This window comes from Nannospalax galili, unplaced genomic scaffold (genome assembly GCF_000622305.1).
Source record: "Nannospalax galili isolate Female #2095 unplaced genomic scaffold, S.galili_v1.0 scaffold165, whole genome shotgun sequence".
NCBI lineage: Eukaryota > Metazoa > Chordata > Mammalia > Rodentia > Spalacidae > Nannospalax > Nannospalax galili.
In genome coordinates, this window is record NW_008352715.1 from 721,112 (window position 1) to 747,208 (window position 26,097).

Genomic DNA, 26,097 nt, shown 5'->3' on the forward strand with positions numbered 1-26,097 from the left:
GTATACCTAGCGGGATATCGAAGCCCCCTACTATTACTGAGTTGATGTTAATCTGTGTCTTAAAGTCCTGTATTACTGTTTTGTTGAAATTGGGTGTACCAAAGTTCAGTATGTATATGTTCAAGAGCTACCGAATTGGACTTAAACCTGCTCAACAAGAGGGAACTGATGTGTGGTACTGTAAACATAGCCAAACACACATGGCTGGAGAGGTCTTAGATCTCAGAGAAAACCCTAAGGCTGTCACATCCCTAGACAAGTGTAATTTCTTACTATTTGAATCCTTATATTTACAGACAAGTATGCCAATCACTGCTCATCAAAGAAGCTTCTTTTTCAACAGACAGAGACTATTACAATTCCACAACTGATCACAGAGAATAAGTATCTGTGAAATGCCCAAACCTAAGTGACACATCTACAATAAAATCTCTACACATAAGGCTCACAGAACATAGTGGAACAAGGAGTAGAGAGACCACTAATGCATCTCTCAGCTCTGATCAATGAAGCTCCCTCATGCAACAGAGGGTCATGAACACAAATGACACAACTGGCCAAAGTATAGAGAATAAGAGTCTGCAGAGTGTGAGTCCTTGGACCCTTCACCCACTCGGGGCCCACTGGGAAAGAGGGGGTAGAAAGATTGTCAAAGCCAGGGGAAGAAGTACATGACCATATGGAAACAGATTTTCTTTTTTTAAAGTAGAGGAAGTTATTTTGGCTCACAGTTCAAGAGTATAGTACATCATGGCAAGAAAGTCAGGGTGGTGGGAATTTGAAGTAGCTATCCACACAACATCCACAATCAGGAAGCCAAGAGAATTGAATGCATGCTTGCTGCTCGGCTCCATATCCCCACTTACATAGTGTGGTGGTTTGAATAAAAATGTCCCCCATAGGCTCTGAGTGTTTGGACAGTTTTGTCCCCAGTTGGTAGCAGTATTTTAGGAGGTCTTAAGAGGCCCTTGCTAGAGGAAGTGCATCACTGGGAGTGGGGTTTGCTTTTTGTGCCTACTTGAAGATATGAGCCCCTGTGTTCTGTTCCTGCTCTGGCCACCTCTTGCAACCATGCCCCTCCACCATGATGGACTCTAATTCATGGAATATTGTGGAATCATGGAATATTGTGCTGGCAGTTTTTGACCTTTGTTTTCTTTATAAACTTTCAAATCATTTTTTCAATATCTGAAAATTAAGTAAGCCTTACATTTTAGATCATTAGGCTATTTCATTACTGTTTGATTAACATTGGAGTCCACTTTCAATATGATGCTTGTCTTTACACTTGAAATCATGGTAGACACTATTAGAATCACTGTGGTATCATGGCCTTGTTCTCTCTGTGTGATGCTGAGGATCACCTCTTTTCTAAACTGTTCATTCTCTGACATTATCTTAATATTTATACTTATGATGGTTAGTGTTGCAGCTTGTTAGAATTTGTAATAATCTTGGAGATGGACTTCTCATCATGTTTGTGGGGATTATGTCAACTGCATTAATTAAGGTGGTAAAACCCACCCACTGCAAGTAACACCCTTCTCTGACTGAAATCCTAGACTATGTGTATTAATTACTTTTCTGTTACTGTGATAAAATACTGTGACCAAGGGAACTTATAAAAGGAAGAGTTTATTCAAGCTCATGGTTCCAGGGAAAACGGATTCTATGGCCTCCTGGGACCTTGTTCATATGAAATTACAGCAGTGGTGTCAACTTGCACAAGACTCATGCAAACTCAAGCAGACAAAAACCCAGCAGAGAAATGGAGAAATGGGCTGTAGACCCCAATCTTAGCTGATTACTGCTGGGTGGGGGAGAGCTGATCTTCTTTAAGGGAGTGACTGCAGATAGACTGAGTAGATACCAGGGGATGAACTTGCACTGAGAGATGTCTGGGATACTAACTTGACTTGATAGTCTTTAACATAAGGACTATATACAAATATTACATATATAATACATACAATTAAATATATACAAAAATATATAAAAATTCAATAAAAATATTAAAAATTTTCATTTTCAAGAGTGTCTTACTCAACAAAATATGTTCAATTCACTAAGATATTAAAATTCATATTAAAATATTTTGTTTCATTTTTGAGACAAGGTTTCCTGGTAGGCCCCAGCTGGCCTGGAACTCTCTGTGTAAATCAGACTGGTCTCAATCTCACAAAAGTCCCCTTGCTTATGTCTCCTGAGTGCTGAAATTAAAGGCATGCACCCCCAGACTAACCCAAACTAGATCTTCTCAAATGTTAGTGGAATAAAAGAAAGGGAGAAAAGAAAAGGAAAGAGGAAATGTATAAGAAACAAAGGGAACAAAGAAAGACACAGTGGGATGGCAAAGAGGAAGAAAGAAATAGGAAAGATAAGAAAAGAATTCTCTAAGTATTTCAACTTTCATTGCATGTATCCGTTGTGTGGTATTGTGTAGTGTAAGGACACTTCCGCACAATACTTTAGTTTTCTCCTGTAATCTTGAACTGTCCTTTCCCTGCCCCTGCCATTGGTATCTTTGTTCCCTATACATTTTATTTCTACTTTATGCATTGTATAAATACATGATTTTATATATCTGTCTATTATGTGCCACTGAAAGGCAATGAAGATTGTTAAACATTTTTGCTTATCTTAAAGCAGCAAAAGCAGAGAAGCCTACTCATCACATTCAACCTAAATTTGAAAGTTTCTTGTGTAGCTCACTGACCTTCCCTGCCTCCCTGTCTATACCTCGAACCCGTAACAAAAGCAATTCTTATGTTAGATACTATTATAATGTAGCTTTATGTTGAGAGGAGAGAGAAGAGAAAGGAGAATGTGTGAGAAAAACAGAAAACATGCTGGTTCATTTTTTACAGTGTTTGTGTCATTAAAGGCTGTAGGTGAGATGTACCCAGAGGAAGGATACCTCTAGGCTTATCTACTCCAGCTGCCCAGAAACAGGCTGCAGTTTAGGGACAAGGAAGGAACCTTCTGCCAGGTATCAGGAAAAAGCTGGAAACTGATCCAGACTGTTATAGGAAAGGAAAGGATTTAATCCCCTAAACTCTGATAGCAGTATTTTGGGCATGGACAGTAGGTCTGCCTACTTCTTGACCAAGTATTTTTCTGAAAGCTCGCCAGATACCCCAGATCTGCAACCCAAGTAATTTTGACTCCTGATATGATGATTAAGAAGACATTCCAGAGTGCTGTACATGCAGCATGTCACTGGAAAGATCAAATGGAAGTAGTGTAAGACAGGGTCAGCATAGAAAGATTTAAACCCTACTCATTTAAACCCGCCTCTCCGGCGGCAGTTAAGTGTTCTCTTTCTGTTCCCCTTTTCGTAGTTCTGTAGGTGGAATAATTCACCCCAGTTGCAAAACAACTCCTGTCCTTCCTTCTTGTCAAGCCACTCCCCAGCTCAGTGGAGAAAATCTCTCAACTTTGCCTCAAAGTTTTTCTAATTTGTTCTCCCCATCCCACCCCTGACTGTTTAACTACTTCCCTCCTATTGTGATCCAGTGCAATCCAGAAACTTTGATCTCCAAATTTATTCATACCATTTTTCTCTAGATTCCCCATGCTTTTCTGAAGTCACCTTTAGTCCACAGATTCATTTATTTATTTAAGATTTTTTTTTTTTTTGATACAGGATCCCCCCCATAGCCACAGCCCTGGGACTCACCTTGTAGACCAGGCTGGCCTCAATCACACAAAGGTTCACCTGCCTCTGCCTCCTAAGTGCTAGAATGAAAAATGTGTGCCACCACACCTGGCTAACTGGTTCCCTTTATGGTTGCTTCTTCTGGTCACATCATATTAATTTAGCTGTGGTAAGATATATGCTGTATATTATATCAAAGAATTACAGACTAAAGATTTAAAAAATTGTAAGTAAAAATACCAAACACACAAACCCATATTTGTGTGCTTTTAAATCATGTGTATTACGATAGATGCATATGTACGTGTATCAACATACACATGTGTATATGTGCATATGGATAGGTTTTGGAAGTCATGAGAACAGTAGGGTGGTTGGGGATATAAAGTCAGAAACTTTGATGAAGATGTATTAAGGTGTCAGACGGTGTCTGTAAATGTTGGTTTCTTTTTCTACTGCTGCTTTATAATGTATTTGTTTCAAAATTTCAAGCATTAGGCACATAAAACCTCGGAGTCACCCTCACCGAGACAGTGAGCAATGGCAATGATCCTGTAAGCTAGGTTCACCTTGCTCATCAAAGTGAAATTTTTCTACATGTTGACAGTACTTTAGAAAAAAAAAAAGAGAGATGACATAAAGTTTGGAGGGAAAAGTGAGGGTGCATAGGTAAGGAATTGGAGGGGAGGGAACTTAGTGTGGATTTGCTCTAAACACATTAACATGCACGTGTAAAATGCTCAAGCACTGACATTGTAACATAAACTGTAGGTCACACAGAATGGAATTACAGCACTGTCACAGAACTCTTCTCACATAACTCTGTTTATAGTAAACAAAATTCAGCGCCTCCACTCTAGTTTCCAGCCTTATTTTGAGATTACTAGAAGATAAGTTGAAGTAAAAGTAATATAATTTGGCTCATATAAAATATTAATGAAATAGGAAATAACCACGTATGGTTTTTAATTTGAATTAAATTTAATTGAAACAGCTTTCTTGAATGCCTTTAATTACTTGCAATTTTCTACACCCTGGCTAGTAGATCAATAATAAATTTTTCTTTCTCCAAAAAATAAATGTGTCACTGTTCTTACAGGAGAAAAGGCATTTTTGTACATGATTCTAATTTTATTTATTAAGAACATGTAGTTCCATTAATCATGATAATCCAAAGTAATTACCGAATGATCATTTCCCAGTCCTTGTCTTGGTAGATACCAGTCATTTTTCTTTTCACAGAGTAACTCTGCTTGCTGTTGTCTCCCCTGAGTGACCCAGTCACCCTAGAATGATACCAGCAGAAAGAGAGCTGTCTGGGGAGAGGGACCCAGATTGCCTCACTCATTCAAACTATGCACCCCCCCCAAATGCACCTTCTCTGTTCCTACTTCATTAGAAAAAGGACCCTCAAACCAGCAGCAGCCTTGCTTGCTGGGAACTTAGAGAAGACACAAAGGTCTCAGGCCCTGATCCAAAGCTACTGAATAAAAAGTCTTATATTACTAAGGCTTGTAGATGATGCACAGGCACGTTAATTATGAGGAACACTACTCTAAGTTGCCACCGGATGCTTGTACTCTCTTTCTAGTAATAGCCCAAATGCTTGTTAGTTTTTTCTTCTAAGTACTGAAAACTGTGTATCATACATCTCTGATCGAATTTATGCCAAAAGCCAAACTGCATACTTGCCGTTATTTCTCAGTGATGCCAGTTGGCATGAGAGAACTTTTCTAATTTTTATTGTTGCTTTTGTTGCTCTTATTCATTGCTCATCGGGTAGGTAAAAACCTTTGACTCACATAGACAGGGCTGTCGAAATGTGTTGGTAAATCTACTTTTTTGATTGTTTCCATTGTTTCTTGTTTGTTGGTTGAGTTGTTACTGACTTTTGTTTTGTTTGGTTCATTATGTTTTTGCTTTATTTTGTTTTTTGAGACAGGGTCTGGTCTTCCTGTAGCCCCAGCTGGCCTGGAAATCACTATGTAGACCAGGCTGGTCTTGAACTCATAGAGATCTGCCTGCCTCTGCCTACAGAGTGCTGGGATTAAAGGCATGGGCTACCATGCCCGGGCATGAGAGAACTTTTCTAATTTTTATTGTTGCTTTTGTTGCTCTTATTCATTGCTCATCGGGTAGGTAAAAACCTTTGACTCACATAGACAGGGCTGTCGAAATGTGTTGGTAAATCTACTTTTTTGATTGTTTCCATTGTTTCTTGTTTGTTGGTTGAGTTGTTACTGACTTTTGTTTTGTTTGGTTCATTATGTTTTTGCTTTATTTTGTTTTTTGAGACAGGGTCTGGTCTTCCTGTAGCCCCAGCTGGCCTGGAAATCACTATGTAGACCAGGCTGGTTTCAGTCTCACAGAGATTCATCTGCCTTTGCCTCCTGGTGTTTAAAGGTGTGTGCCATCATGCCAGCCGATATCCATTTTTTAATCAGCTCTAATGAATGTTTAAAGATTCTAGGTTTCAGAGGCTCTCAGTCTTGATACAACCTAATAACTAAGCTCTATTTACAATGAGATTGAAGTAGAAATATGATTTTCTATTTATAGGGTATCTAAGCTGGATAGCTTTAGTTGTCAACTTGCCACACCTGAGAAGGGGGACCTTCAATTATGGAATTTTCTCCCTCAGATTGTCCTATGGGCATGTTTGTGAGTCATTTTCTTGCTTGTTGAGTGATGTGGGAAGGCCCAGCCCAAGTGGATGTCACCATATCAAGGCAGGTGGCCCTGGGTTGTATAAGAAAGCAGCCTGAGCACAGGTAAGGGGGATGAGTTGGTAAGCAGTGTTCCTCTGTGGTCTTTTCTTCAGTTCTTGTTCTCCAATTTCCCTGAATGATGGACTGTCACTTGGCACTCTAAGACAAAACAAACCCTTTCTTCCCTAAGTTGGTTTTGGTCAGTGTTTTATCACAGCAACAGAAAGCTAATTAGGACAGTTTTGTGGTTCTTTTTAATTGTAGATAGGTTCTCTCTGCTGAGTAGAATGCAGATACATCACTAGAGCACTAAAAGCATCATGAACAAAATATTAACAACAGAAACAGGAACATCGAGATAGAAAGAACATGAGGTGTAACGTGAAGAAGATGCCAGTCCAGCCTTGGATTGCCTATTGTGTGTGTGTGTGCATGTATACGTATATATACATGTATGTATATACGTATATGTTTGTACATATATATAACTGTTGTATTAAATTTAAAATGAGATTCTGCTTACTTGGTTTTCTATCACATGCATCCAGCCACCACTATCCATTTAAATTCCTAAAAGAAAGGTAAATCTAAAAGGACTAAATTGGACAGTCCCTTTTTAAAATTGTTTTTTGATTCTTATATTTAGTAATTCCTGTCCAAGAATATATTTTTTCCTGCTCAGTTCCTCTCTCATATTCTGTGTTATTCATCACTTACAGCCCACTGTCACTCTTAGTAACATGTAATTTTATTTTAATATGTATGTAATATGTTGTTTTTTTTTAACTTGTCTTAATTGTCTACATATAGCCATATGTTGCTTACCAGTGAGGATATGTGCTGAGAAGTGTGTCATCTGGGATTTCATGTTATGATAGCATTATAGAATGTACTTATACAAACCAAGATGGCTGCAGTGCCACAGGATGAAGTAATATCATGGGGCCACGGTTTTAAATGTGGCCCATAGCTCCCCAAAGCATTGATATTTAGCACATGACAAGTTATAATCTATTTGAGGCTAGGGTCCAATTACTTCTGAGAGTCACTTACAATTTCTAAGTCATTACTGAGAACACATGAAGTAGTCAATAAATACTTAGAGCATTATAGTAATTATTGATGTTTGTTGTCAGAGTTCGCATGAAACTTGTGTATGCCGACACTTTTGCCATAGAATCATATGAGCAGGTTCCCAGGAGCAGGTTCCCATATGGTCATGCCCATCCTCCTTGACTCTTAACCCAGCATAGAACTGAATGAACAGCAGTCCCCAATCTTATCTAAATAAATGTTGGCAACTGATTGCTGCTAGATAATAAGAACTGATCTTCCTAAAACAAGGGACTCTGGATAGGCTGACTAGACTCAGCGGATGGACTTGCACTGGGGAACAGTTGGAGGCACTGACACAACACAGTGGGCAGTAACAGGGATGACAGAGTATATAGGCTCCAATGGTGGTAGTGAGGCTATGGGAGAGTGCCATTTGGGATGCAGATATAAAGATGAATAAGATTGTTTGGGAGGTTCTGTATGAAATGCACACAAAAAATCAATAAAAATTATTGATGTTTTCTATCAATGTAAAGTATTTATAATGACAAAATAGTAGAAAATGTATGTGAGTTAAAGAGAGAGGGAGAGAATGTATTCTTGTTAACATGTAAGGCAGATATTTATGTTCCTGTTTTAGAAAGAAAACAAATCAAAATGGTTCATCATCTGTGTTCTAGAAATTCTAAGATGCTCATCTTGGGAGAAAGAGCCAGAATCATGCCAGCCTTCAGCACTTACGCAGGCCTGCTGCAGTCTGCTATCTTTAAGTCATGGATACCACTCTGTTTTTTTCTTCTCTGTGTATGGAATAATCTCAAATGGGGTCCCTGATACCTAGAAACTGACCATTAAAAAACAGTGATGTGATAATTCCTGCAGAGTTAAGAAATAATTATCACATTCTCCTGAGGCATTCCATTCAGTCAGACAGGAGAGGCTTAGCTACTGGCTGCTTCCCCTTACTAGTGTGGAGTCATTACTGCCAGGTGGCAGCCAGCATTGCTACCTGCTGGGCATCACCTATTCACCAAGTGCAGTCCAAGTGCTTCCATAGGTATCACAGCAGCAGGCCTTGATGTCATGTATGTACATTGTATACAGCCAGAGAAACTCTGAGTCCCTGTCATGTAAAAGATTTACAGAAACCCCCTCACCTTCTCCCAACTTTATTCTAGCATCAAATATTATTACTGTTAAAAGCTACTAATTTTATTTTCTCTTTTACTGTTTGTATTAGCTCATCACCAAACAATGTTTCTAAGGGAAAAGGATAACTTAAAAATGTTCTTTATTCCTGCTGTACCAAATCTACCCCACAATTTGGTATTTTCCACCATATTGTTTAGTTCTCAGTTTGTAGCTCTTGTCTTTGATGGCCTCTAATATTTCTTTCCATGCTCTACTGTGTTGTGAAACTTCTTATTTTATCACCAACTCAAAATGAATGATAACAGGCAGTTTTAGTGTCAGACATAAATATCTGCCCCATCCCTTTTCATTACTAACCTAAGAGACTGGGGGGAAAACAGATGGAGCATGAAAGTTCATCCTAAATAATGAAGTAATCTTGTTTAGTGCATACTTCCTAAAAAGATAACTGAATTTATTGTCCTTCCATTGAAAATCAGAAATCTTCTGAAGGAAGCAGTAAAATTTCAACCATTGCACACTTTTGATATTGTGATATAAGATGAGCCAATTTTCCCTAAACCGACTTTTCATTAAAGAGGATCCTTAAAAGAAGATCTTCAGGTTCATGTCATCATTTTCTGTTGCAGGAAGCCACTCCACTACAAAATGCTAATATGCCAGTGGTACCCAGTACCTCTTGTATATAGGTTATTGCAAATACTGTTCTGAAATGCCTAACTTCAAAAATTACATTTTTTAAAGTAAATAATTGTTTGAAATCTATTTTGTAAAGATATACAATAGAATTTCTGGAGTACAGATTAAACTATTTGCACTAAAAAAAAAAAGAAGATCTTCAGACTAGGGCAGTGTAAGACATAAGAAATAAACAAACTCTATAAGTAGTCTTCCATAAGTGAAGAAGTACTCAAGCCCAGAAACCCATCAATGCTCCAACGTCAGCCAAAGACAACAGACTTTGCAGGGTGATTCCCCACATTCTGATAAGCTGAAGCTACTTTTCACTTCCATACATAGTCAAACTTTCTGGATGTTATGGAAGGAGGCATACGATTCCCAGATTTCGAGTGCCATATCAGGAACCGTGGCCTCCACTGATTGACTCCTCAGCAGAGCCTCGTACATGTGCAAAGTGGTTCATTTTCTAGTGGGCTTTGCGAAGCCTTTTTAAGATGTTCAACTGAGAAAAATGTTACAGAAAAAACGTGACTCTTTAGAGAGTGGGGCTGAGGTGATCTGCATTCAAAGGGTGTTTTATTTTAGGATGGACATGATTGAGCCTGTAGTTTAGGTAGAATCTGCCACATTTCAGTCTAATGACTGCCAACTCTGCAGTGGTTCAGGGACCAAAGTTCTCTACCCTACTGACTTTCCCATCTCCCAAGGCCTACTGAATCTTTTTCCCAGAGAATAGAAGACCATGGGAGGTGGCACAGGAAGTTGAGTGGGTGGCCAGGCTGACATGTCCCCTTGGCTGTTTGCCACATCTTACTAGCAAAGCAGAACTAACTACATGAGAACCTAGAAACATGAGCTATCTGTGTGCCAGAAGGAAAAGGAATAGTGAGCAGGTAGCCAACCTCCCACTACTACAGGAGGCTGTACAAAGCAGAGTATAATAAATAAGGAAGAATAGAACTTCTGAGCCAGCAGGAAGTGAGCTAGCATTGTTTGGAGACCTGACCTTGGGGAAAGAGGTAGAGATATCTAAGAATAAAAATGTAATGTAAGTGTTTAGAGGCATCCAGTTGGGGAACTCATGAGACAACAGATTCTAAAGCAAGAACAATCTAGACTGGAGTACACTGTATGTTGCATGACAGTACCCTGCTTAGAAATCAAGGTAGAAAGACAGCTGTGACTCCGTCTTTAAGTAAGCAGCACCCTCTGGGAAGTTCCTGTATCTTTCTGGATGAGAAGCCCACTTTTCTCTACACAAAGTCATTTCTAGTCATAGGAACTGAGTATCACCCAAATGAGGTTCCTTTTTCTGCTTCAACCATTCAAAGGATCATTGCGTTGGAATTCTCACAAAGGTCTGGATGAGTGGGGAAGCAGCCTTGTTGCAACATGGGTGATCTGGAACAATCTAACACAGATACCTGAGAAGTGGCTCTATGCATCCCTGGTAGGGGCCTTGGCACCTACTTGGAAGAATATCACAAAGTTTCCAGAGATCTAGAGCTGGGACTTTACATTTTTTTGAAAAAATATTTTTATTTATTACTTTCATTTCATATGTAATGAGTGTATTGCCTGTGTTGTGCAATACCCATGGAGGTCATGTGGGTCATGTGGGTGCTGGGAATTGAACCTGGGTCCGCTGCAAGAGTAATCAGTGCTCTTAACCACTGAGCAAACTCTCTAGCCCCGATACTTTACATTTTAACGTTTCTATTCCATTTGGAATGTTCTTTCTAGCATATTGCACAGATAATGAAACATTTTGTCATGTTCTGTGGTTTTAAAGACATAATGTAAGGTGATTGCTTGTTCTTCAAGCCTTATCTTCATTACTAGTTACTATGAAGACCTTGCAGTGACATAGACTTTATTTCTTGCAGTGGAAAATTCCTAGAGCTGGAAGCAAAGAGAGGTGTGTTTAATTTGCTAGTAACTGGCTGCCTGGACCTGAGAGTCTTGTCCCATCTTCAGCACTAAGTTTTATGAGCTGTAAGTTGCTTTCATTTTGTTAATATTGATCATTGTGAGTACATGATTGCAGCTTCCTTTTAAGTTCTGAGGTTTCTAGGTTCTAGGAGGTATAACTAGTGCAGCGTTTAGACCAACATGTGTTCATGTAAAGATTTAAGAGTCCTAGACATGTACTGCCTTGTGTTATCAGCTTTATTCTGGAAATAAAACTCTTTCCTCACAATGCAGAAATGAAAAATATTTTGAAACTTGTGTAAACTAGTTCGTAGTAATAATATAATAGATATGGATGAAAACTAAATTTATAACACAGAAGATAATACATGTTTATGTATTTAAAGTAATGCTTGTTACACAGCGCACAATATGGGTATATATTGTCATACTTATTATTACTGTATTGAACACTAGTTCTTCACTGGACTAAATATTATATAGTTATATACCAAAATGAATAGAAGCACTTCAGAGATGAAGTTATATTTTAACAGAAATTGGAATGAGTTTCAAGGTCCTTCATTTTGATGTGCTTTTAACCTTCTCCAAGGATATAAATAAGTATTTACTGAAATATTTTTCTCCTTTGGGAAAATCAATGGGAATGACTAAAAATACTAAAATTATATATATTTCCAAGCAATACATTATATTTATGCTTTTTAATTCTACAGTGAATCACATTTTGTTGATCTGTGAAACTTGTTTTGAGTCCTTGAATGTCATCATGATCACCTTTATTTTCTCATTTCTTACTCCTTAATCACATCCTTCATCAAGTCTTCAGTATTCAAATGTGGTTTAAAATTTTTTAGGAAGGTACAATTTTAGCCTTGATTATATGATCAAAACATGGCATTAAATATTTATTATGACATCATTATTAAGATATTTAATCCCTATGCAGAGAGTGTTTAAAAGTATCCTAGTTTTACATAATAATATCAGATTATTGAAAAGGTTTCAAGGATAACCAAATTCAAAACAACACTTGGATTTTAGCATAAAAGCTTTTCATATCAGGAAAGCAAATGAAGGCAGTATCTTGAATGAGAACAGGGCAGGCGAAAGAATTAGTGAGCAATAACAAATTCTACTGACATACAAGAATTGACCATGACATAAAATTAGGATAACAAAATGTCAGTGTTAGAATTGAACTAAGAGAGCAAATAGTAAAAAGAGTTGTTGGGTTTTTTTTTTTCTCCGTGAGGCAATCAAGATCCAGAGAGCTTTAATGGTTCAACAATCCACATCACATCAGTAGCACCCTTAGATGTGTGGGACGTCTGAATGCCGGTCAATTTCTTTTTCATCTTGCATGCCTATAAGCAGAAACTCATGGCTGAATTCCTGTCCCAGCTCTAACTAGTGGTTCCGGGGTTTCTGTCCCATGAGTAAAATGATGTGCCTAGAGCAGGCAAATGCTTAGGCATTTCATAGACCTAAATTATTGTTCTGATTCTCATCCATGGTTGATTTTTCTTAGTCAAAGAGTTCAAATCTTTTTTCTTAGACACAGTTTAAGCTTGTGATTTTGGAACTGTATGAATATGGTTCTCTTAATCATCAAGGCATTTTTTTTTCCTAAACACTTAAGCTGATGCAATTTTCAGAAATTTAGAAAACAAATTTTGCAATCATTTTTCCTAGTGATTGAAAAGAAGGTAAGAGAACAGATAAAAGAGGCGTAATTACATGGTACACTTAGTCAACAACTGTACAGGGAAAACTATATCATGCATTTAAACTATCTCAGAATTCATTATGATGTGGATTTACCTCTGGAAGATCCATATTTATTAGGAGACTGACAATATACCGTAGTTAACAGCCTAATCTCTAGGAGCTGACCTAGATTCCAACTCTGGCTCTTCCACCTCCAAACTGTACGACTTTCTCCAGACTTCAGGTTTTGTTTTTTTTTTTATATAGGAAGTGGAAATAAGAACATGCTGATTTCAAGAATAAACTGTGATAATGTATTTAGATGCATTTATTATCATGCTTAACATGTGATACTTTAGAAATGTTCTTGTTGAATAACTAGTTCCTCACTGTACAAGCTGTTAAATAAATTGTTTGCAGACTCCTGTGTATAAGGAAGTGTTATCGGTAAGGAAAATGGAACAAGTAGCAAATCATAGAACTCACAAAGCCATGACTGGATGCACCAGTGTTTGCATAGGCAGTTACCAGGTCAAGCTCACTGAGCTTGTTCCTAAACCAGCACTCTCAGATAGCAGTCTATTGAACCCTTCCCTAATACATATACTCCTGATTTTCTCTTTTATATGATGAAGAAACTAAGTCTATATGGTAAAAATGAAGTAATAAAGCAATTTAGATATCGCACATGATTCTCGTTGCTAATTCACAAGACTCAGAAAATCATCCACAGAAGCTTTTGCTTATTTGCCTGAAGGACATTATTCTTAGCCTTTATTTTCTAGTTACTGTATTAATAGTGAGGTTAAGAAAAACTATCTTTTCCAAGTTAACTAAAAAAATGTTATTCTAGCTGATTTTATGTTCATTCATAATATTTGTTCATGTTTTTACATTTGGCCACCATAAAAAGATTTGGTAATTTTAGTAACCTTTATATAACTTATTTTATCATGTATATCATTTGGGTAATAAAATACTTGGTAAAAGGATATTGCTCTACCATCTGGGTTTTCCACTATCACATAGATGGTACAAAACTGGAGCGATGTGATAAATAAGACACAAATCCTAATCTCTATGATAGACTTGTTTCAACTAAGTGATATGGTTCAAAACAAAGCACAGAACACTTACACCTGTGCTTCAGCTTCCATGTATACTCTTAGAGAAATCTCAAGCAAGCACAGAAGACTGAGACATATGAGATTAGACAGGTATTGAACATATTGCACTCTTAATTCTATACATTAGCTGCAATCAGCTTTTGGAATTTAACATATTGTCATAAAAATTGTCACCACAGACTCATGAAGTGTCCTTATCTCTATATGTTCAGAAGTAATTTCTCCACAAGCCATGTTACTTATTAGTCACTTTCTGAAATAGAACTGCAAAGTCTGGGCTGTTGAGAAGGCTCAGAGGGCCAATCCCAATGACCTGAGTTCAATGCCTGGGACTCGTATGGTAAAATGAGAGAACAGAGTCCTAAATGTTGTCTTCTGACCTTCACATGCATGCCATCGGGCAAGTGTGCATACATGCACACACACATACATATGATAAATAAATTAAATAAAATATAATATTTAATATTAAGAAAGAACAGCAAAGTCCCAGTTCATTCCACTATGCCTTGCTTCCAGGATGAAGTGGATTTCAATCTTCTATGGGTATCTTCTTCTTCCACTATATAGCTCAACTTCTTGTTGATGAATTACCACATCTGGAGCTATTTCAGCTTTTTGCTTGCGTTTTACTTTTTGCACTCCTATAAAAGCTGCATTCCAGGAAGAAACATAGGCTTTTATTCAGACATAAAAATAGGCTAATGGCAATGACAGGGATCACTGTGAAGGGGGAAGAAAACAAGTGATATTGCCAAATCTATATTAGGACTTACAGTCTTCATTAGAAAAGAACTCAAGCATAGCATGTGATAGAAGATACAGTGTGGGGTGATGATGGATTCCATTCACCATATGGTGTGTGACTACATCCTGTTTCCTCGGGGAATGCACTGACTGTGAGAATGGAATCCTTCAAAGGCGTATTGAATAATCATCTCGGTTTGAATAGATTTTGATCATACCAACATGCACAATGACTCAACAAGGATAATGAAATCCCAGACTCTAAATGCAAGTTGCAACATGTACCGTCTCCTCACTTCAGGCAAACATGATCTATCAACACCATGAACCTCCCAATGCTATGAACATTGGGGATAACATGGAAAGAACCAGTGCCAAATGCTTGTGAATTGCTGTTTTTACAATGATAACAAAACTTCATATTTTCATTGATAATCAGAGGTACAGATATTAAAAAGAAAAAAAATTTCTTTATGTGGAATGATTCAACAGCATTATTAGAATATACTAAAAAATCATAATTTGGAGACATTTACCTACATGGATTTTAGATAAAAAGAAGAGCAATTTAATCATGATTCCTAAAGGAGCAAATGGGGCATTGGAATAGAAGAAGAACACCTCTGTAAGAAGCAAACAAAACACCACTAATGGCTTAATATAGAGAATGTCTGCTTATCTATCCATCGTATGCAACAATGAGGAAGTGTGTTTCTTTGGAGCTAATTATTATCAAGCATGCAAGCTGTATTTAAAATGTAGTTTAAGGACACCATGAAGAGATTAAAGTAACATAAGGATATCCTTAACAATTAATGTTTTTAAGACTTGTCTTCTTAATTTCAAATTTTAAGAAGTTTTATTTTAATCAGGGTATTTAAACTCAGGAATCCAGCAGCTTTGTTAAAGTCTAGGGCTGAGACAGTGTAGGAATATTTACCAAAGAGTTTCTGAAACTGACACAGTGAGGAAATAATCTTTCATCTTCCCTACTCAATGGCCTCCTTTGCTGGGACATGTTAATTATCTACAACTTTTTGAAGGAACAAATACTCCAGCCATGCTTCTTGGTGCAGAACACTACTGAGGGATGACTGTCCTCTTGTAGAAAGCTTGATTTATTCTTTTCAAGTGTCAGTTTTCTACACTGGACTATTTCATTTGATTCTCAAAATAATCCTAAGAAGTAGGTAAGATTAAGTCTGCTTTAAATATGAAATTTAAGTGAAAACAATTTGAGATACAAAAAAAAATTGTCTGTGACGCCAACAAAGGTTCAGTTCTAGATCTCTGTGATTCTAGACACTATCACTTAAATGTAAACATGTTGCTATATATTAGAGATCATTCTAGATTCTGGAATAATCTTATATACCTATTGCCAGAATTCTGATAATCTAATATTGTTTTCTGTATACATGCATATACTAAAAATAAGATTCCATTTATGTGCTTCAAAGTAAATCTTAAAGTGCTATGTAATCAATGTCACCTTCACTTAGCATCTTATTTTGTGCACATTTGTGAATTACAAACACGGACCACCCAATATCCTTTATTACCAAAAATGACAACTTTTCAAATAAAAAGTTGTGATGTTTTCACCTTCCTAACTAAAACCCTACCATTGTGATACAAAGAAATAAAATATTTGGCCACAGAATCTATGTGACTCTACCTCACTGAAATTTTATGTTTGTTATATATTATTTAATATCTAAATTGTCTGGCTCTAAAAGTCTCAAGAGAGCAGAGAATCACTGTATATTGTATTTCTAAAAGAAACCAATATTTGGCAGAATACAGAGAAGCCCTTGTTCTTTCTTTCTTATCTCAAAAGGGCAGAATGTAGAAGCACTGAACCCTGTGTTCCCTGCTCAGCTCCAGTACTGATCATCAAGGTGAGCATGGGCTGCACATCAACACGCAGGCTGCCAGTGTTTATTGTTCTTACTTGCTAGCTAGAGGCACAGAGGGCATCTGCTGGCTTCTTGAACACACCTGAAACAATGAACATTGTGTACTTCTCTGTTCCACATGAGCAGCTATTATTGGCCTGGAGTCAACTGAGAATCCAGTTCATTGGGATTTCATCCTGGAAGGGAAGAATTGGGAGACTGTACCAGCCTCCATCTGCTCTCTCAGCACCAGGAGAATGCCAGAACAGACCTAGCCCCACTCCCCCACATGTGTTGCATTTTTCTACGCTCATTTTCCTTCTTTTGAACTGGAGAACTTTTCAAGTCATTCACAGATCTGAATGCAGTCAGAGCGATTCTGAACTCAGGTTAAAGTGATGAGCTTTGTTTTTATACATTACATCTTATTTCTGAAACTGACCTGTAGTAGTATGAGCAAGACAAGTCTTGTATTATCAGAAAGACAGCCTTTAAAACTTTTAACAAACATATATGTAAGGGAAAATAACAGAAGGAAAAATGAGAAGAAAAATCAGATTTATACCAGATACACAGGATTTTGCCAGTGATTAAACAACAACAACAACAACAATAATAATAATAATAATAATAATAACAATAATAATAATAATGTCCTACATGGGATACAGCCTCCTTAACTGAATAACATGAGGTACCCTGAAGTTCTGGGTCAAATAGATACTTAAAACAAATGCTAGAGGCTGGGCATGGTGGTACACACTTTTAATCCCAGCACTTGGGAGACAGAGGCAAATGGATCCCTCTGTGATCAAGGTTAGCCTGGTCTACATAGTGAGTTCCAGACCAACTGAGGCTACAGGGAGACCCTATCTCAAAAACAAACAAACAAAGAAGCAAACAAACAACAAATAAACAAACAAACATGTTAGAACTAGAATTCAGGCTTTCAAACTTAAGGGCTGACCTTCTATGCTATACTGAGTGCTCTACTGTATTAGTTACTTTTCTGCGGCTGTTAAGAACAGAACTCCATGACCATGACAACTTCTAGAAGGAAGAGTTTATTTGGCATATGGTTACAGAAGGATAGGAGTCCATCGTGGTGGGGAGGCTTGACAGGAGGCATCAAGAACAGAAACCTGAGCACTCACATCATCAAGCAGGCACAGGAAGCAGAGAGAGACAAAGGGAAGTGGGCAGGACTCTATACACTCAAAGCCTACTCCTAGTACATGCTTCTTCCAGCAAGGCTATACCTCCTAGGCTTCCCAAAATAGTGGGATCAAAGTGCTCTCATTCCCGGAGCCTATGGGGGACATTCCTCATTCAAACTACCATACCATAAATCTTTTCCCAAACCATGTCAGTGGCTATACCCTATTGGGCTGGGAGGAAAATTCAATTTTAATAAAACAAAGATTGTTCTGTCTTCTTCACATACTAAGATGTTTGAATACTGAATCATGAGTCACCGAGTCACCTACAGTTGAGTGGAGACTCTAGTGTAGCTTATATACTTTCTGAATCAAAATCTCTGGGAAATTTCTGCATTTTAACAAGCTTTTTGGTGATTCATGGGCTCACAGGCTTGAGGAAGCACTTCTGAGGAAGCACATTTTAAAGGGGATGATGACCTTTCCCCTGCAAAGGTTATGAATGTATCTTTATTTGTTAAGCACAAGAAAAATGTGGCTACATTGAAATAGTGACTATGCTGATTAGAAAACTGGATTCTAAAACTAAAAAACAAGAAATATGCAGGACTATGGATAGTCAAACTTGATTGTTTTTCAAATAGTGCTCAAATGAATGTAATACTCTGATTTAAATATAGGAATGGTCTTTTATTATACATTTAATTTTTATTGGTTTTATATAACCCAAGGCCATCTCAAGGATGTGTTAAGCTCTCTGTACCTTGTGAACAAAAGTATCATTCTTGAAGTTTTGAATTTTAACTAATATGAAATGATAGTAACAGTGATGATTATTTTGAGGTTAAAATCTACAATGATTATGCATGATGTGGTTAAGGTTTTATTGTGGTTTGTGTTTTCTTTTTAAATTAATGAATTCACTTCCTTTAGAGCTGACTTAGATTTTCAGCACAACTGAGAGGAAATCTTGGTGGTTTCTCATATATTCTCCACTCCCCACGGGCATGTCCTCCCCAGTTGCCAACAACCCTTAGTATGTATATGAAATCTGTCTTGTGGTTTTGAATTCTATAGATTTAGAGAAATGCAAAATGAAATACACCCATAATTCAGATAGCATACAGAGTAATATACTATCCTGAAATCCTCTGGGTAACACTCCCAAACCCAAGCCTTGGGACTCTTGCTCAGAGTCACACATTCTGTAGAATTTTTCAGATTGGTTTCTTTCAGTGAGGAATGCACATTTAACATTCCTCTATGTCTTTTCATGGCTTGGGTCTCATTTCACTTTAGCATTAAATAATAGTTTAGTACTTACGTAGGCACCTACTTAGAGGCATCTTTGTTGTTCTAAGCATTGATAATTCTAAGTAATTCTGCTATGAACATCCATGTGCATTTTCTTATGTGGACATATCTTCAACTCATCTGGGTTATTACCAAAGAGTGGCATTATTTGTATGGTAATGTTTGTCTTCAGGTACATTGTGCTGTCTTACACTGTCACCGCCCCAAAGCAACAATCCTGACGTATCACATTTTTACCAGCATTTCACATGTCATAATGTGTTGTTTCAATTTGAATTTCCCTAATAATAAGATGTGGCACATTTACAATTGTATATCCTCTTTAGTAGGATGTTTGTTCGTGTTGTTCTTTTTTGAAATGAGCTTTCTGTTATTGTTTTGGTTTGTTTATTGCTATTGAGTCCAGATTTTTTAAGCCTTTTTGGAAATTCTTGTTCCACAGCTTAGTCTTTTGCAAATATATTCTGTTAATCTATGGCTTTTCTTCCCATTGTGTTAAAGTTTACTTTGACAAGTCAGATGTTTTCAGCTTTCATGAAGTACGGTTTTTCAATTATTTCGTTTATGAATTGTGTCTTTGATTTGTATTTAAAAATTCAGTTCCACATCTGAGATGATCTAGGTTTATCCCTGTGTTGCCTTCTAGGAATGTCATGGGTTTCTATTTTATATTTCAGCCTATAATCCATCCTGAGATTAGTTTGTGATAGTTATAAGGTCTTTGTTGTTTTGCTTTTTTTCTATGCGGCATTCAGTTATTCTAGTACCCTTTGTTGAAAACACTGTTCTCTCCATTGTTTTACTGCATTGTTCTCTCCATGTTCCTTTGTTGAAGTCAGTTTATATTGATATGAGACAACGTCTGAGCTCCATATTCTGATCTATTGATTTACTTGGCAGTAAACCACTGAAATTACTTTTACTGAAATTATGCTATCTTGACTAACTGGTTTCACAGAAAGTCTGGAAGTCAAGTGATGTCAGTCATCCAACTTTGGTCTTCTTCAGTATTGATTATTCTTAGTCATTTGTATCTCCCTGTATACTTTAGAATTCATTTGCAGTATCTACAAATTAACTTGACAAGACTTCTGCTGATAACACTGAATCTATAAAATGGAAGAATAACTGGCATGTTGAGAATCCTGGGCTTTCTAGCCCTTCGCATGAAATACCTCCTCACTTATTTTTTTATCTTTTCCATCTGAATATCATTTAAATTTTACTGAGCTCATTTTTGTAGGTGCCAATGTAAGTGATATTGTGCTTCAGTGTTAAATCCTTCCTATGCGTTTCTGGTACAAAAGAGAGCAATTGATTTTATCCTGTGACCTTCAGCTTTGTTATAACCATTTATTACCTCAAGAAAGCCTTTTGTGGATTCTTTTTGAGATTTTATTATTTACTTTTTGCTTATAGCTTTTTTTTTTTCACCTCTTGTATTTTCTACATTGGTAGTCGTGTTGTCAAGAAATAAAGATTTTTTTTTTTTATATTTTCCATCCCACCTGTATCCATTTTGCTTTCCTTATTTTTTATTTTTTTAGAGGGTACATATGTGCCGTGGGTTAGGGTGGGTACATGTGAATGTATGGAGGAACATGTGCATCTATATGCACATGCCTGGGGAGGCCAGAGATCAGCCTCAAGCATCATTCCTCAGGATCTGTCCTCTTACTTTTGAGAGAGGATCTCTAACTAACCTGAAATTGTCCAATTAGGCAAGGCTGGCTGGCCAGCAAGATTCCAGAACCTGTCTCCACCTCCGCAGAGCTGGGAGTACATGTAGATAGGCCCAGCTTCTTTATGTGTATAGAGGATTGTACTAAAGTCTGCACGTTTTCATGAAAAGTACTTTGCCTAACTGAGCCATCTCCCCAACTTTATGTCAGTCTTCTTCATCTGAAGAAGTTTCCTTCTATCCCAGTTTACTAAGAGTTTTTATCATGAATTGGTACAGAATCGTGGCAAGTATTTTCGTTTGGCTTGCACTGATAAGAGTATATGGCTTTTGTCTTTATTGACTTGATAATTTTATGGATTGTGTTAATTGATTTTTAAGTTTTACGTAGCCTTACATACCTAGGACAAATTCAGTTTGATCCTAGAATAATCTTTTTAATATATAACTAAGTATTGTAAGAGATACTGGTCTGTGGTTTTAGTGCCTTGTAATATATTGGTTTCCATATTACAGTAATGCTGAATTCACCGAATGAGTTAGGACTATTGCCTCTGTCTCCTTGTCCTAAAAGATATTGTGAATACTGGGTATAACTTCTTCCTTAAATGTTCAGAATTTCTCAGTGGATTCAGTGAGACATGATGCCTTCTGGTTTGGAAGGGTATTAATCATTGATACGACTTCTTTATATGTCTATTTCTTCTTGTGTGAGTTCTGGAAGGTTGTTTCTTTCAAGGAATGGGTTCATTGTATGAACGTTAGAGCATTTACAGTCAAAAAGTTGTTCATGGTATTTTAGTGTTTCAATGATGCTATGAGTGTTTCTCAGGTTCATGTGTTTGTATGTTATTTGTTTCCCAGGTATTGTAGTACATGAGTAAAAAGCATTATGATTTTAAATATAATAGAAAACATATCAAGATAAGAGGTTTTGTTTTTATAATACTCTCAGCAGTACAGTTAGAATTATGCTTCTTGGCAGTTAAATCAACAACACAAGTACAAAGAAATTACATACTAATGTTCATTCTTCTGAAAACAAAAAGTTGTATCAGATCATACAGCAAACTGGGGAAATGTGACTACTAGCTCTCCTTCCTGGAGACTGTCTGTACTTTATCTAATCAAATTCTTAAGGATGTCATACAGTTAGAAAGAAATCCACTCAACTTTCAAACCTTGATTCAATTGTTGAGCAAATTTAGTTTCATAGGAATAAATTCTGTCACTTTTCATACATAATGATATCCTTCATAATAATTTTCTTTTAAAACTATTTTGGAAACCGTTGTTATATAATTCCCATCCCAGTGAAGGGAAACATTTTGCTTCCTAGACGTGCATTTCTCCTGGATATCTCCTGAAAGAAACACATAGTACTAAAGGCGATTTCTACAAGGGACATTTAACAATCTAACAGGACTTCAACAGAAAACGCAGATTTTCCTTTATCATCTTGATTCTGCCTTCAATGAATGTTTCTGCATTCATACTAAAAGGTCATTCTATGTAGGTTATTATGCAGTAGGGAACTCTCCTATTGTACAAATGTGAGCCTTTGCAGTAATGTAACTTGCCACAAGACAGAGACACAAGCTTTCTAGAAAGTGCATCTCCTTTAACTCTATTAAATATCACCATGACAGCCAGATATCTGATAGGTCTGCAGAGGGAAGTAGAAGACTATACACTTTGACTGCTCTGTGTTTCTGATTCAAGGACAATGTGAAAAAGCAGGATTGGCATTTAATTAGTGAAGAGAAATTTCTCTGAGAAAGTGCATGGATCCCCTCAGACAGAGGTGTGCTGCAAAGTTCCCTCCAGAAACACATGCCTCTGATCAGATGCCTGGATTATGTGTCAAGACATGAACCAAAGGCCAACCTATAGAACAAGATTATTTTTAACCTGGAATTTTCAAAGGTCAAAAGTAATTAATGAGAAAAAGTTCTAATAAACCAGAATAATTACAGTTCCTGTTCCTGTTCTGAATTTAAAGTTTTCTTTTTGAAGTATGCATGCCAATATGGCTTAGCCAAAACATATAACACCAGAGAACTTACAGCAATTAGCTCACTGCCTTGAGTAATTTAGACACATTACATTATATTATATTACAACTATGGAAAACATAGGGGTAAATAGAGAAATAATAATTCAAAATCAAAGTAGAGAGCATACAACTTTTGGAAAAAAAACAAAAATATGCTATAATTTCATTGTAGTAAAACCGTCAATAGCAAGGAAGAAAATGTCTTCTATTATATATTATATATGTGTGTTTGTGTATACATACATATGTATATGTCACAACAGTAATCAAGAAAGGAATTACGGGGGCTGGAGAGATGGCTCAGTGGTTAAGAACACTGGTTGTTCTTGTAGAAGACCCGGGTTCAAATCCCAGCACCCACTTGGCAGCTAACAGCAGGCAATATACACATACATTTAAAAATAATAAATAATATTTTAAAAAGAAAGGAATTATGAAGTTGAGGAAGTTGGAGGGAACATAGGAGGCATGGAAGTGCTTATGTATGAAACTTTCAAAACTTTAAAAAATTTAAATAAGTAGCTTTGATATAACTATTCCAGTCTTTAGTTATCAGACACAAATCTTCCAGTTTTGAAGGTACTGACATTTTCAGGTGTATGGTAAGACTCCGATTTGTTTTTTTTTTTTTTTTTTCAAATTTTGGATGTAAAATAAACAAGTTTTCTTTTTCTTAGTTTACTGAAAATTAACTATCATAGTATGTTAACCTTGCTATAAACTAAAAGCATATAAAATGAAACAAGACTCTTTGTGAGTCCTTTCTCCCCAGCTAAATAATTTATGAATATTTAAATGAAGCTCCCACATCTGCTTCTTATCTGGTAAAATCTTCCTCAGAGGTCACTGTCTCTGTTTTGCACAGTATTTATTCCTCCAGGATTGGATCTTGTGTTCATAATACTGCCCTATGTGTTATGAACAGATAACTGGTCAAGCTGAGTTTTGACAGTCATGTTTTACTTCTGAAGTCACATACTGGTGGTCAGAAGGACCCTCTAAGGACTTGTAATGTGACCCAGTTGGTTGGTGAACCATGATGGCATATAAGTTATAGGAAAAGAAAATGTCAGTTTCCTTGGTAATTTGAAACTCTAAGAGAAGGTAAATTAAATCCTGCTGTTTCCTCATCCAAATTCAAAGAGACATTGATAAATTGAAGCTATTGAAGTTCCCTCTGATATTATCCCATGTCCTTAACAATGCATTGCTCAAGCTCCTCCTCCCAAGGGTTTCTTCTGCATGTGCAATTCTTACTGTGTAGGAAGGTGAACTATGCCTCAAAGGATGTTCACTAAGGTAAAGCAGCAGGTGCAAGATGAGACAAGGAGTTTGCTTCACGTGCAGAGACAAATTCATCCTGAGCCTAATTTCAGAAGAAAAGTAAAAGCACCTTTAAATTAAGAAAATACATTAGTGATATTTATTAAAATGTTCTTTAAGTATTACTTGATTATCCCAGGAAATTACCTTTTGTTTCTATTAAGTGAAGGGAAACATAAAAATGTATAAACTTCTTAAAACTATTTAAAAGATTATCAAATGTTGGTTGACACCAGAGATGACAGCCAGTGTGATTAATTGCCACTCATAATTGCAGTTTCATTCTAGTGGTTATTGCTTGTCAGTATCAATTAATAGCTCAAAGAAAACCTCATTCATTGCAGAATATTAAAGAATGATGGCTTGTGGGAATTATGCTAAACTAGCACTTTCAATTAGATTTTGAATTTTATAGGGTACTGAATAATAGTTTATGAGTTTATAATAGTAAGTACCAGTGAATTATTGTTGAACTGTAATTACTATAATTATGTATGTTTATCTGGAGAATTGTAATTAGTATTGTCTTTATGTTTAAAAATAGTCTATTTTACTTAATTGTTCATGTAATGTATAGGTTCTGAGGTTCGTTATAACAGGGAATCAGGTACAAAATAACATAACAATCTAGTTGAAGAGCACTGAGCACAGTAATTGGCTTATGGGGGGACTGCAGAAATATTATAGGTGAACAATCTGGCAAAATACAATTCAAGAAACAAACCTTGTGCATTCTATGCATAGTCTGAACTCTGTGTTCCAGTGTTCTTTTCCTATTATATAATTCACCATATGAATGCATAAACACAGTGATATACAAAAGAACAAAATGAAATATGTTACAACTTTCTAGGTTGAGGATATTGAAATTTGAACTTCAGTATGATTTCAGAATCTTTGAATTTGCTTCCAAAATAATTTTGCTTTTATGGGTCACTTTCTGTCAATCCTAGGAAGATAAGAAGGTATGTACATTTTGAAGTAAAAACCATAAAACATAAGCTTTGCAATTAGTAATACTGCATGAAAAGAACAGTCTACAAGGGTGTCTTAGCATTTGAATAATGCATTCAAAATTAGTCAAGAATTCATTAACCCAATCCTGAATTTAAAATTCAAAGGTTGAATCTTCCTAAAATGACTAATCCTGAATAGTCTAGAAGCCTCCTAAATCGAAGTCCAGTTCCTAGTTCTTAGTGTTCCTCTTCTGATAGCATTCATCTAAGAAGAAGAAAACTAGGGCAATTTGATCATATTAAATGAAGGTTGAAGGAATATCTGATTATTTGGAAAACTTGAAGATCACTCAGGGGCCTCAGTAGGTGACGTAATTGTATATTACCATGTTGGAAAAACAGATTAGTCCACTAGGCCAAAGGCTGTAACTTCTGCTTTTCTTGGTTTGTTGCTTTCATCCACTGGTTACTGAGTTGCCAAAATTTTCTCATAATTTACTACATTGTGCTCAAATTATGTCACGTTATTGCTTCTTCATTAATGAACTAAGAACATTTATCTTTGCCAAGATAAAAAGAAGCATGGAAAGTCTAATTTTTTTTTTTTTACTTTCTGGACATTTTATTGTTTGGCGTTGTATTGTTTGTTTGCTTGTTAGCTTGCTTGAAACAGGGTTTCCCTGTAGCCCCAGCTGGCCTAGAACTCATAGAGATCTGCCTGCTTCTGCCTCTTGAATGCTGGATTAAAGGCATGTGGCCATGGGCAAGGTCTACATTTCAAGTAAGAACTTGAAGGGAGAGGAAAGCAAGGCAGCAGGAGGATGTTAGCTCTTACTTGAGTTTAATTTTCCCACACATGCTGCTTGGGACTTCATTAACTACTCTGACCTAAATGATGGCTCATAGACAAGTAAGAGCTGTTACACCATGCTTCTCCTAAC

At 36.6% G+C, this 26,097-nt stretch overlaps 1 protein-coding gene across 3 annotated transcripts in view; it reads left to right on the forward strand.

Moving 5' to 3' along the window:
• B3galt1 (beta-1,3-galactosyltransferase 1) overlaps positions 1-26,097 on the forward strand; it is a 580,596-nt gene that overhangs the window by 238,270 nt on the left and 316,229 nt on the right. For 2 of the 3 annotated variants that reach the window (XM_029554479.1, XM_017802393.2), the window contains exon 3: positions 11,142-11,250. The exons of the other annotated variant lie outside the window; for it this stretch is intronic. The gene's annotated coding sequence lies outside the window, so the exon portion shown is untranslated. The remainder of the gene's footprint in view (positions 1-11,141; positions 11,251-26,097) is intronic. 3 annotated transcript variants of the gene reach the window in all.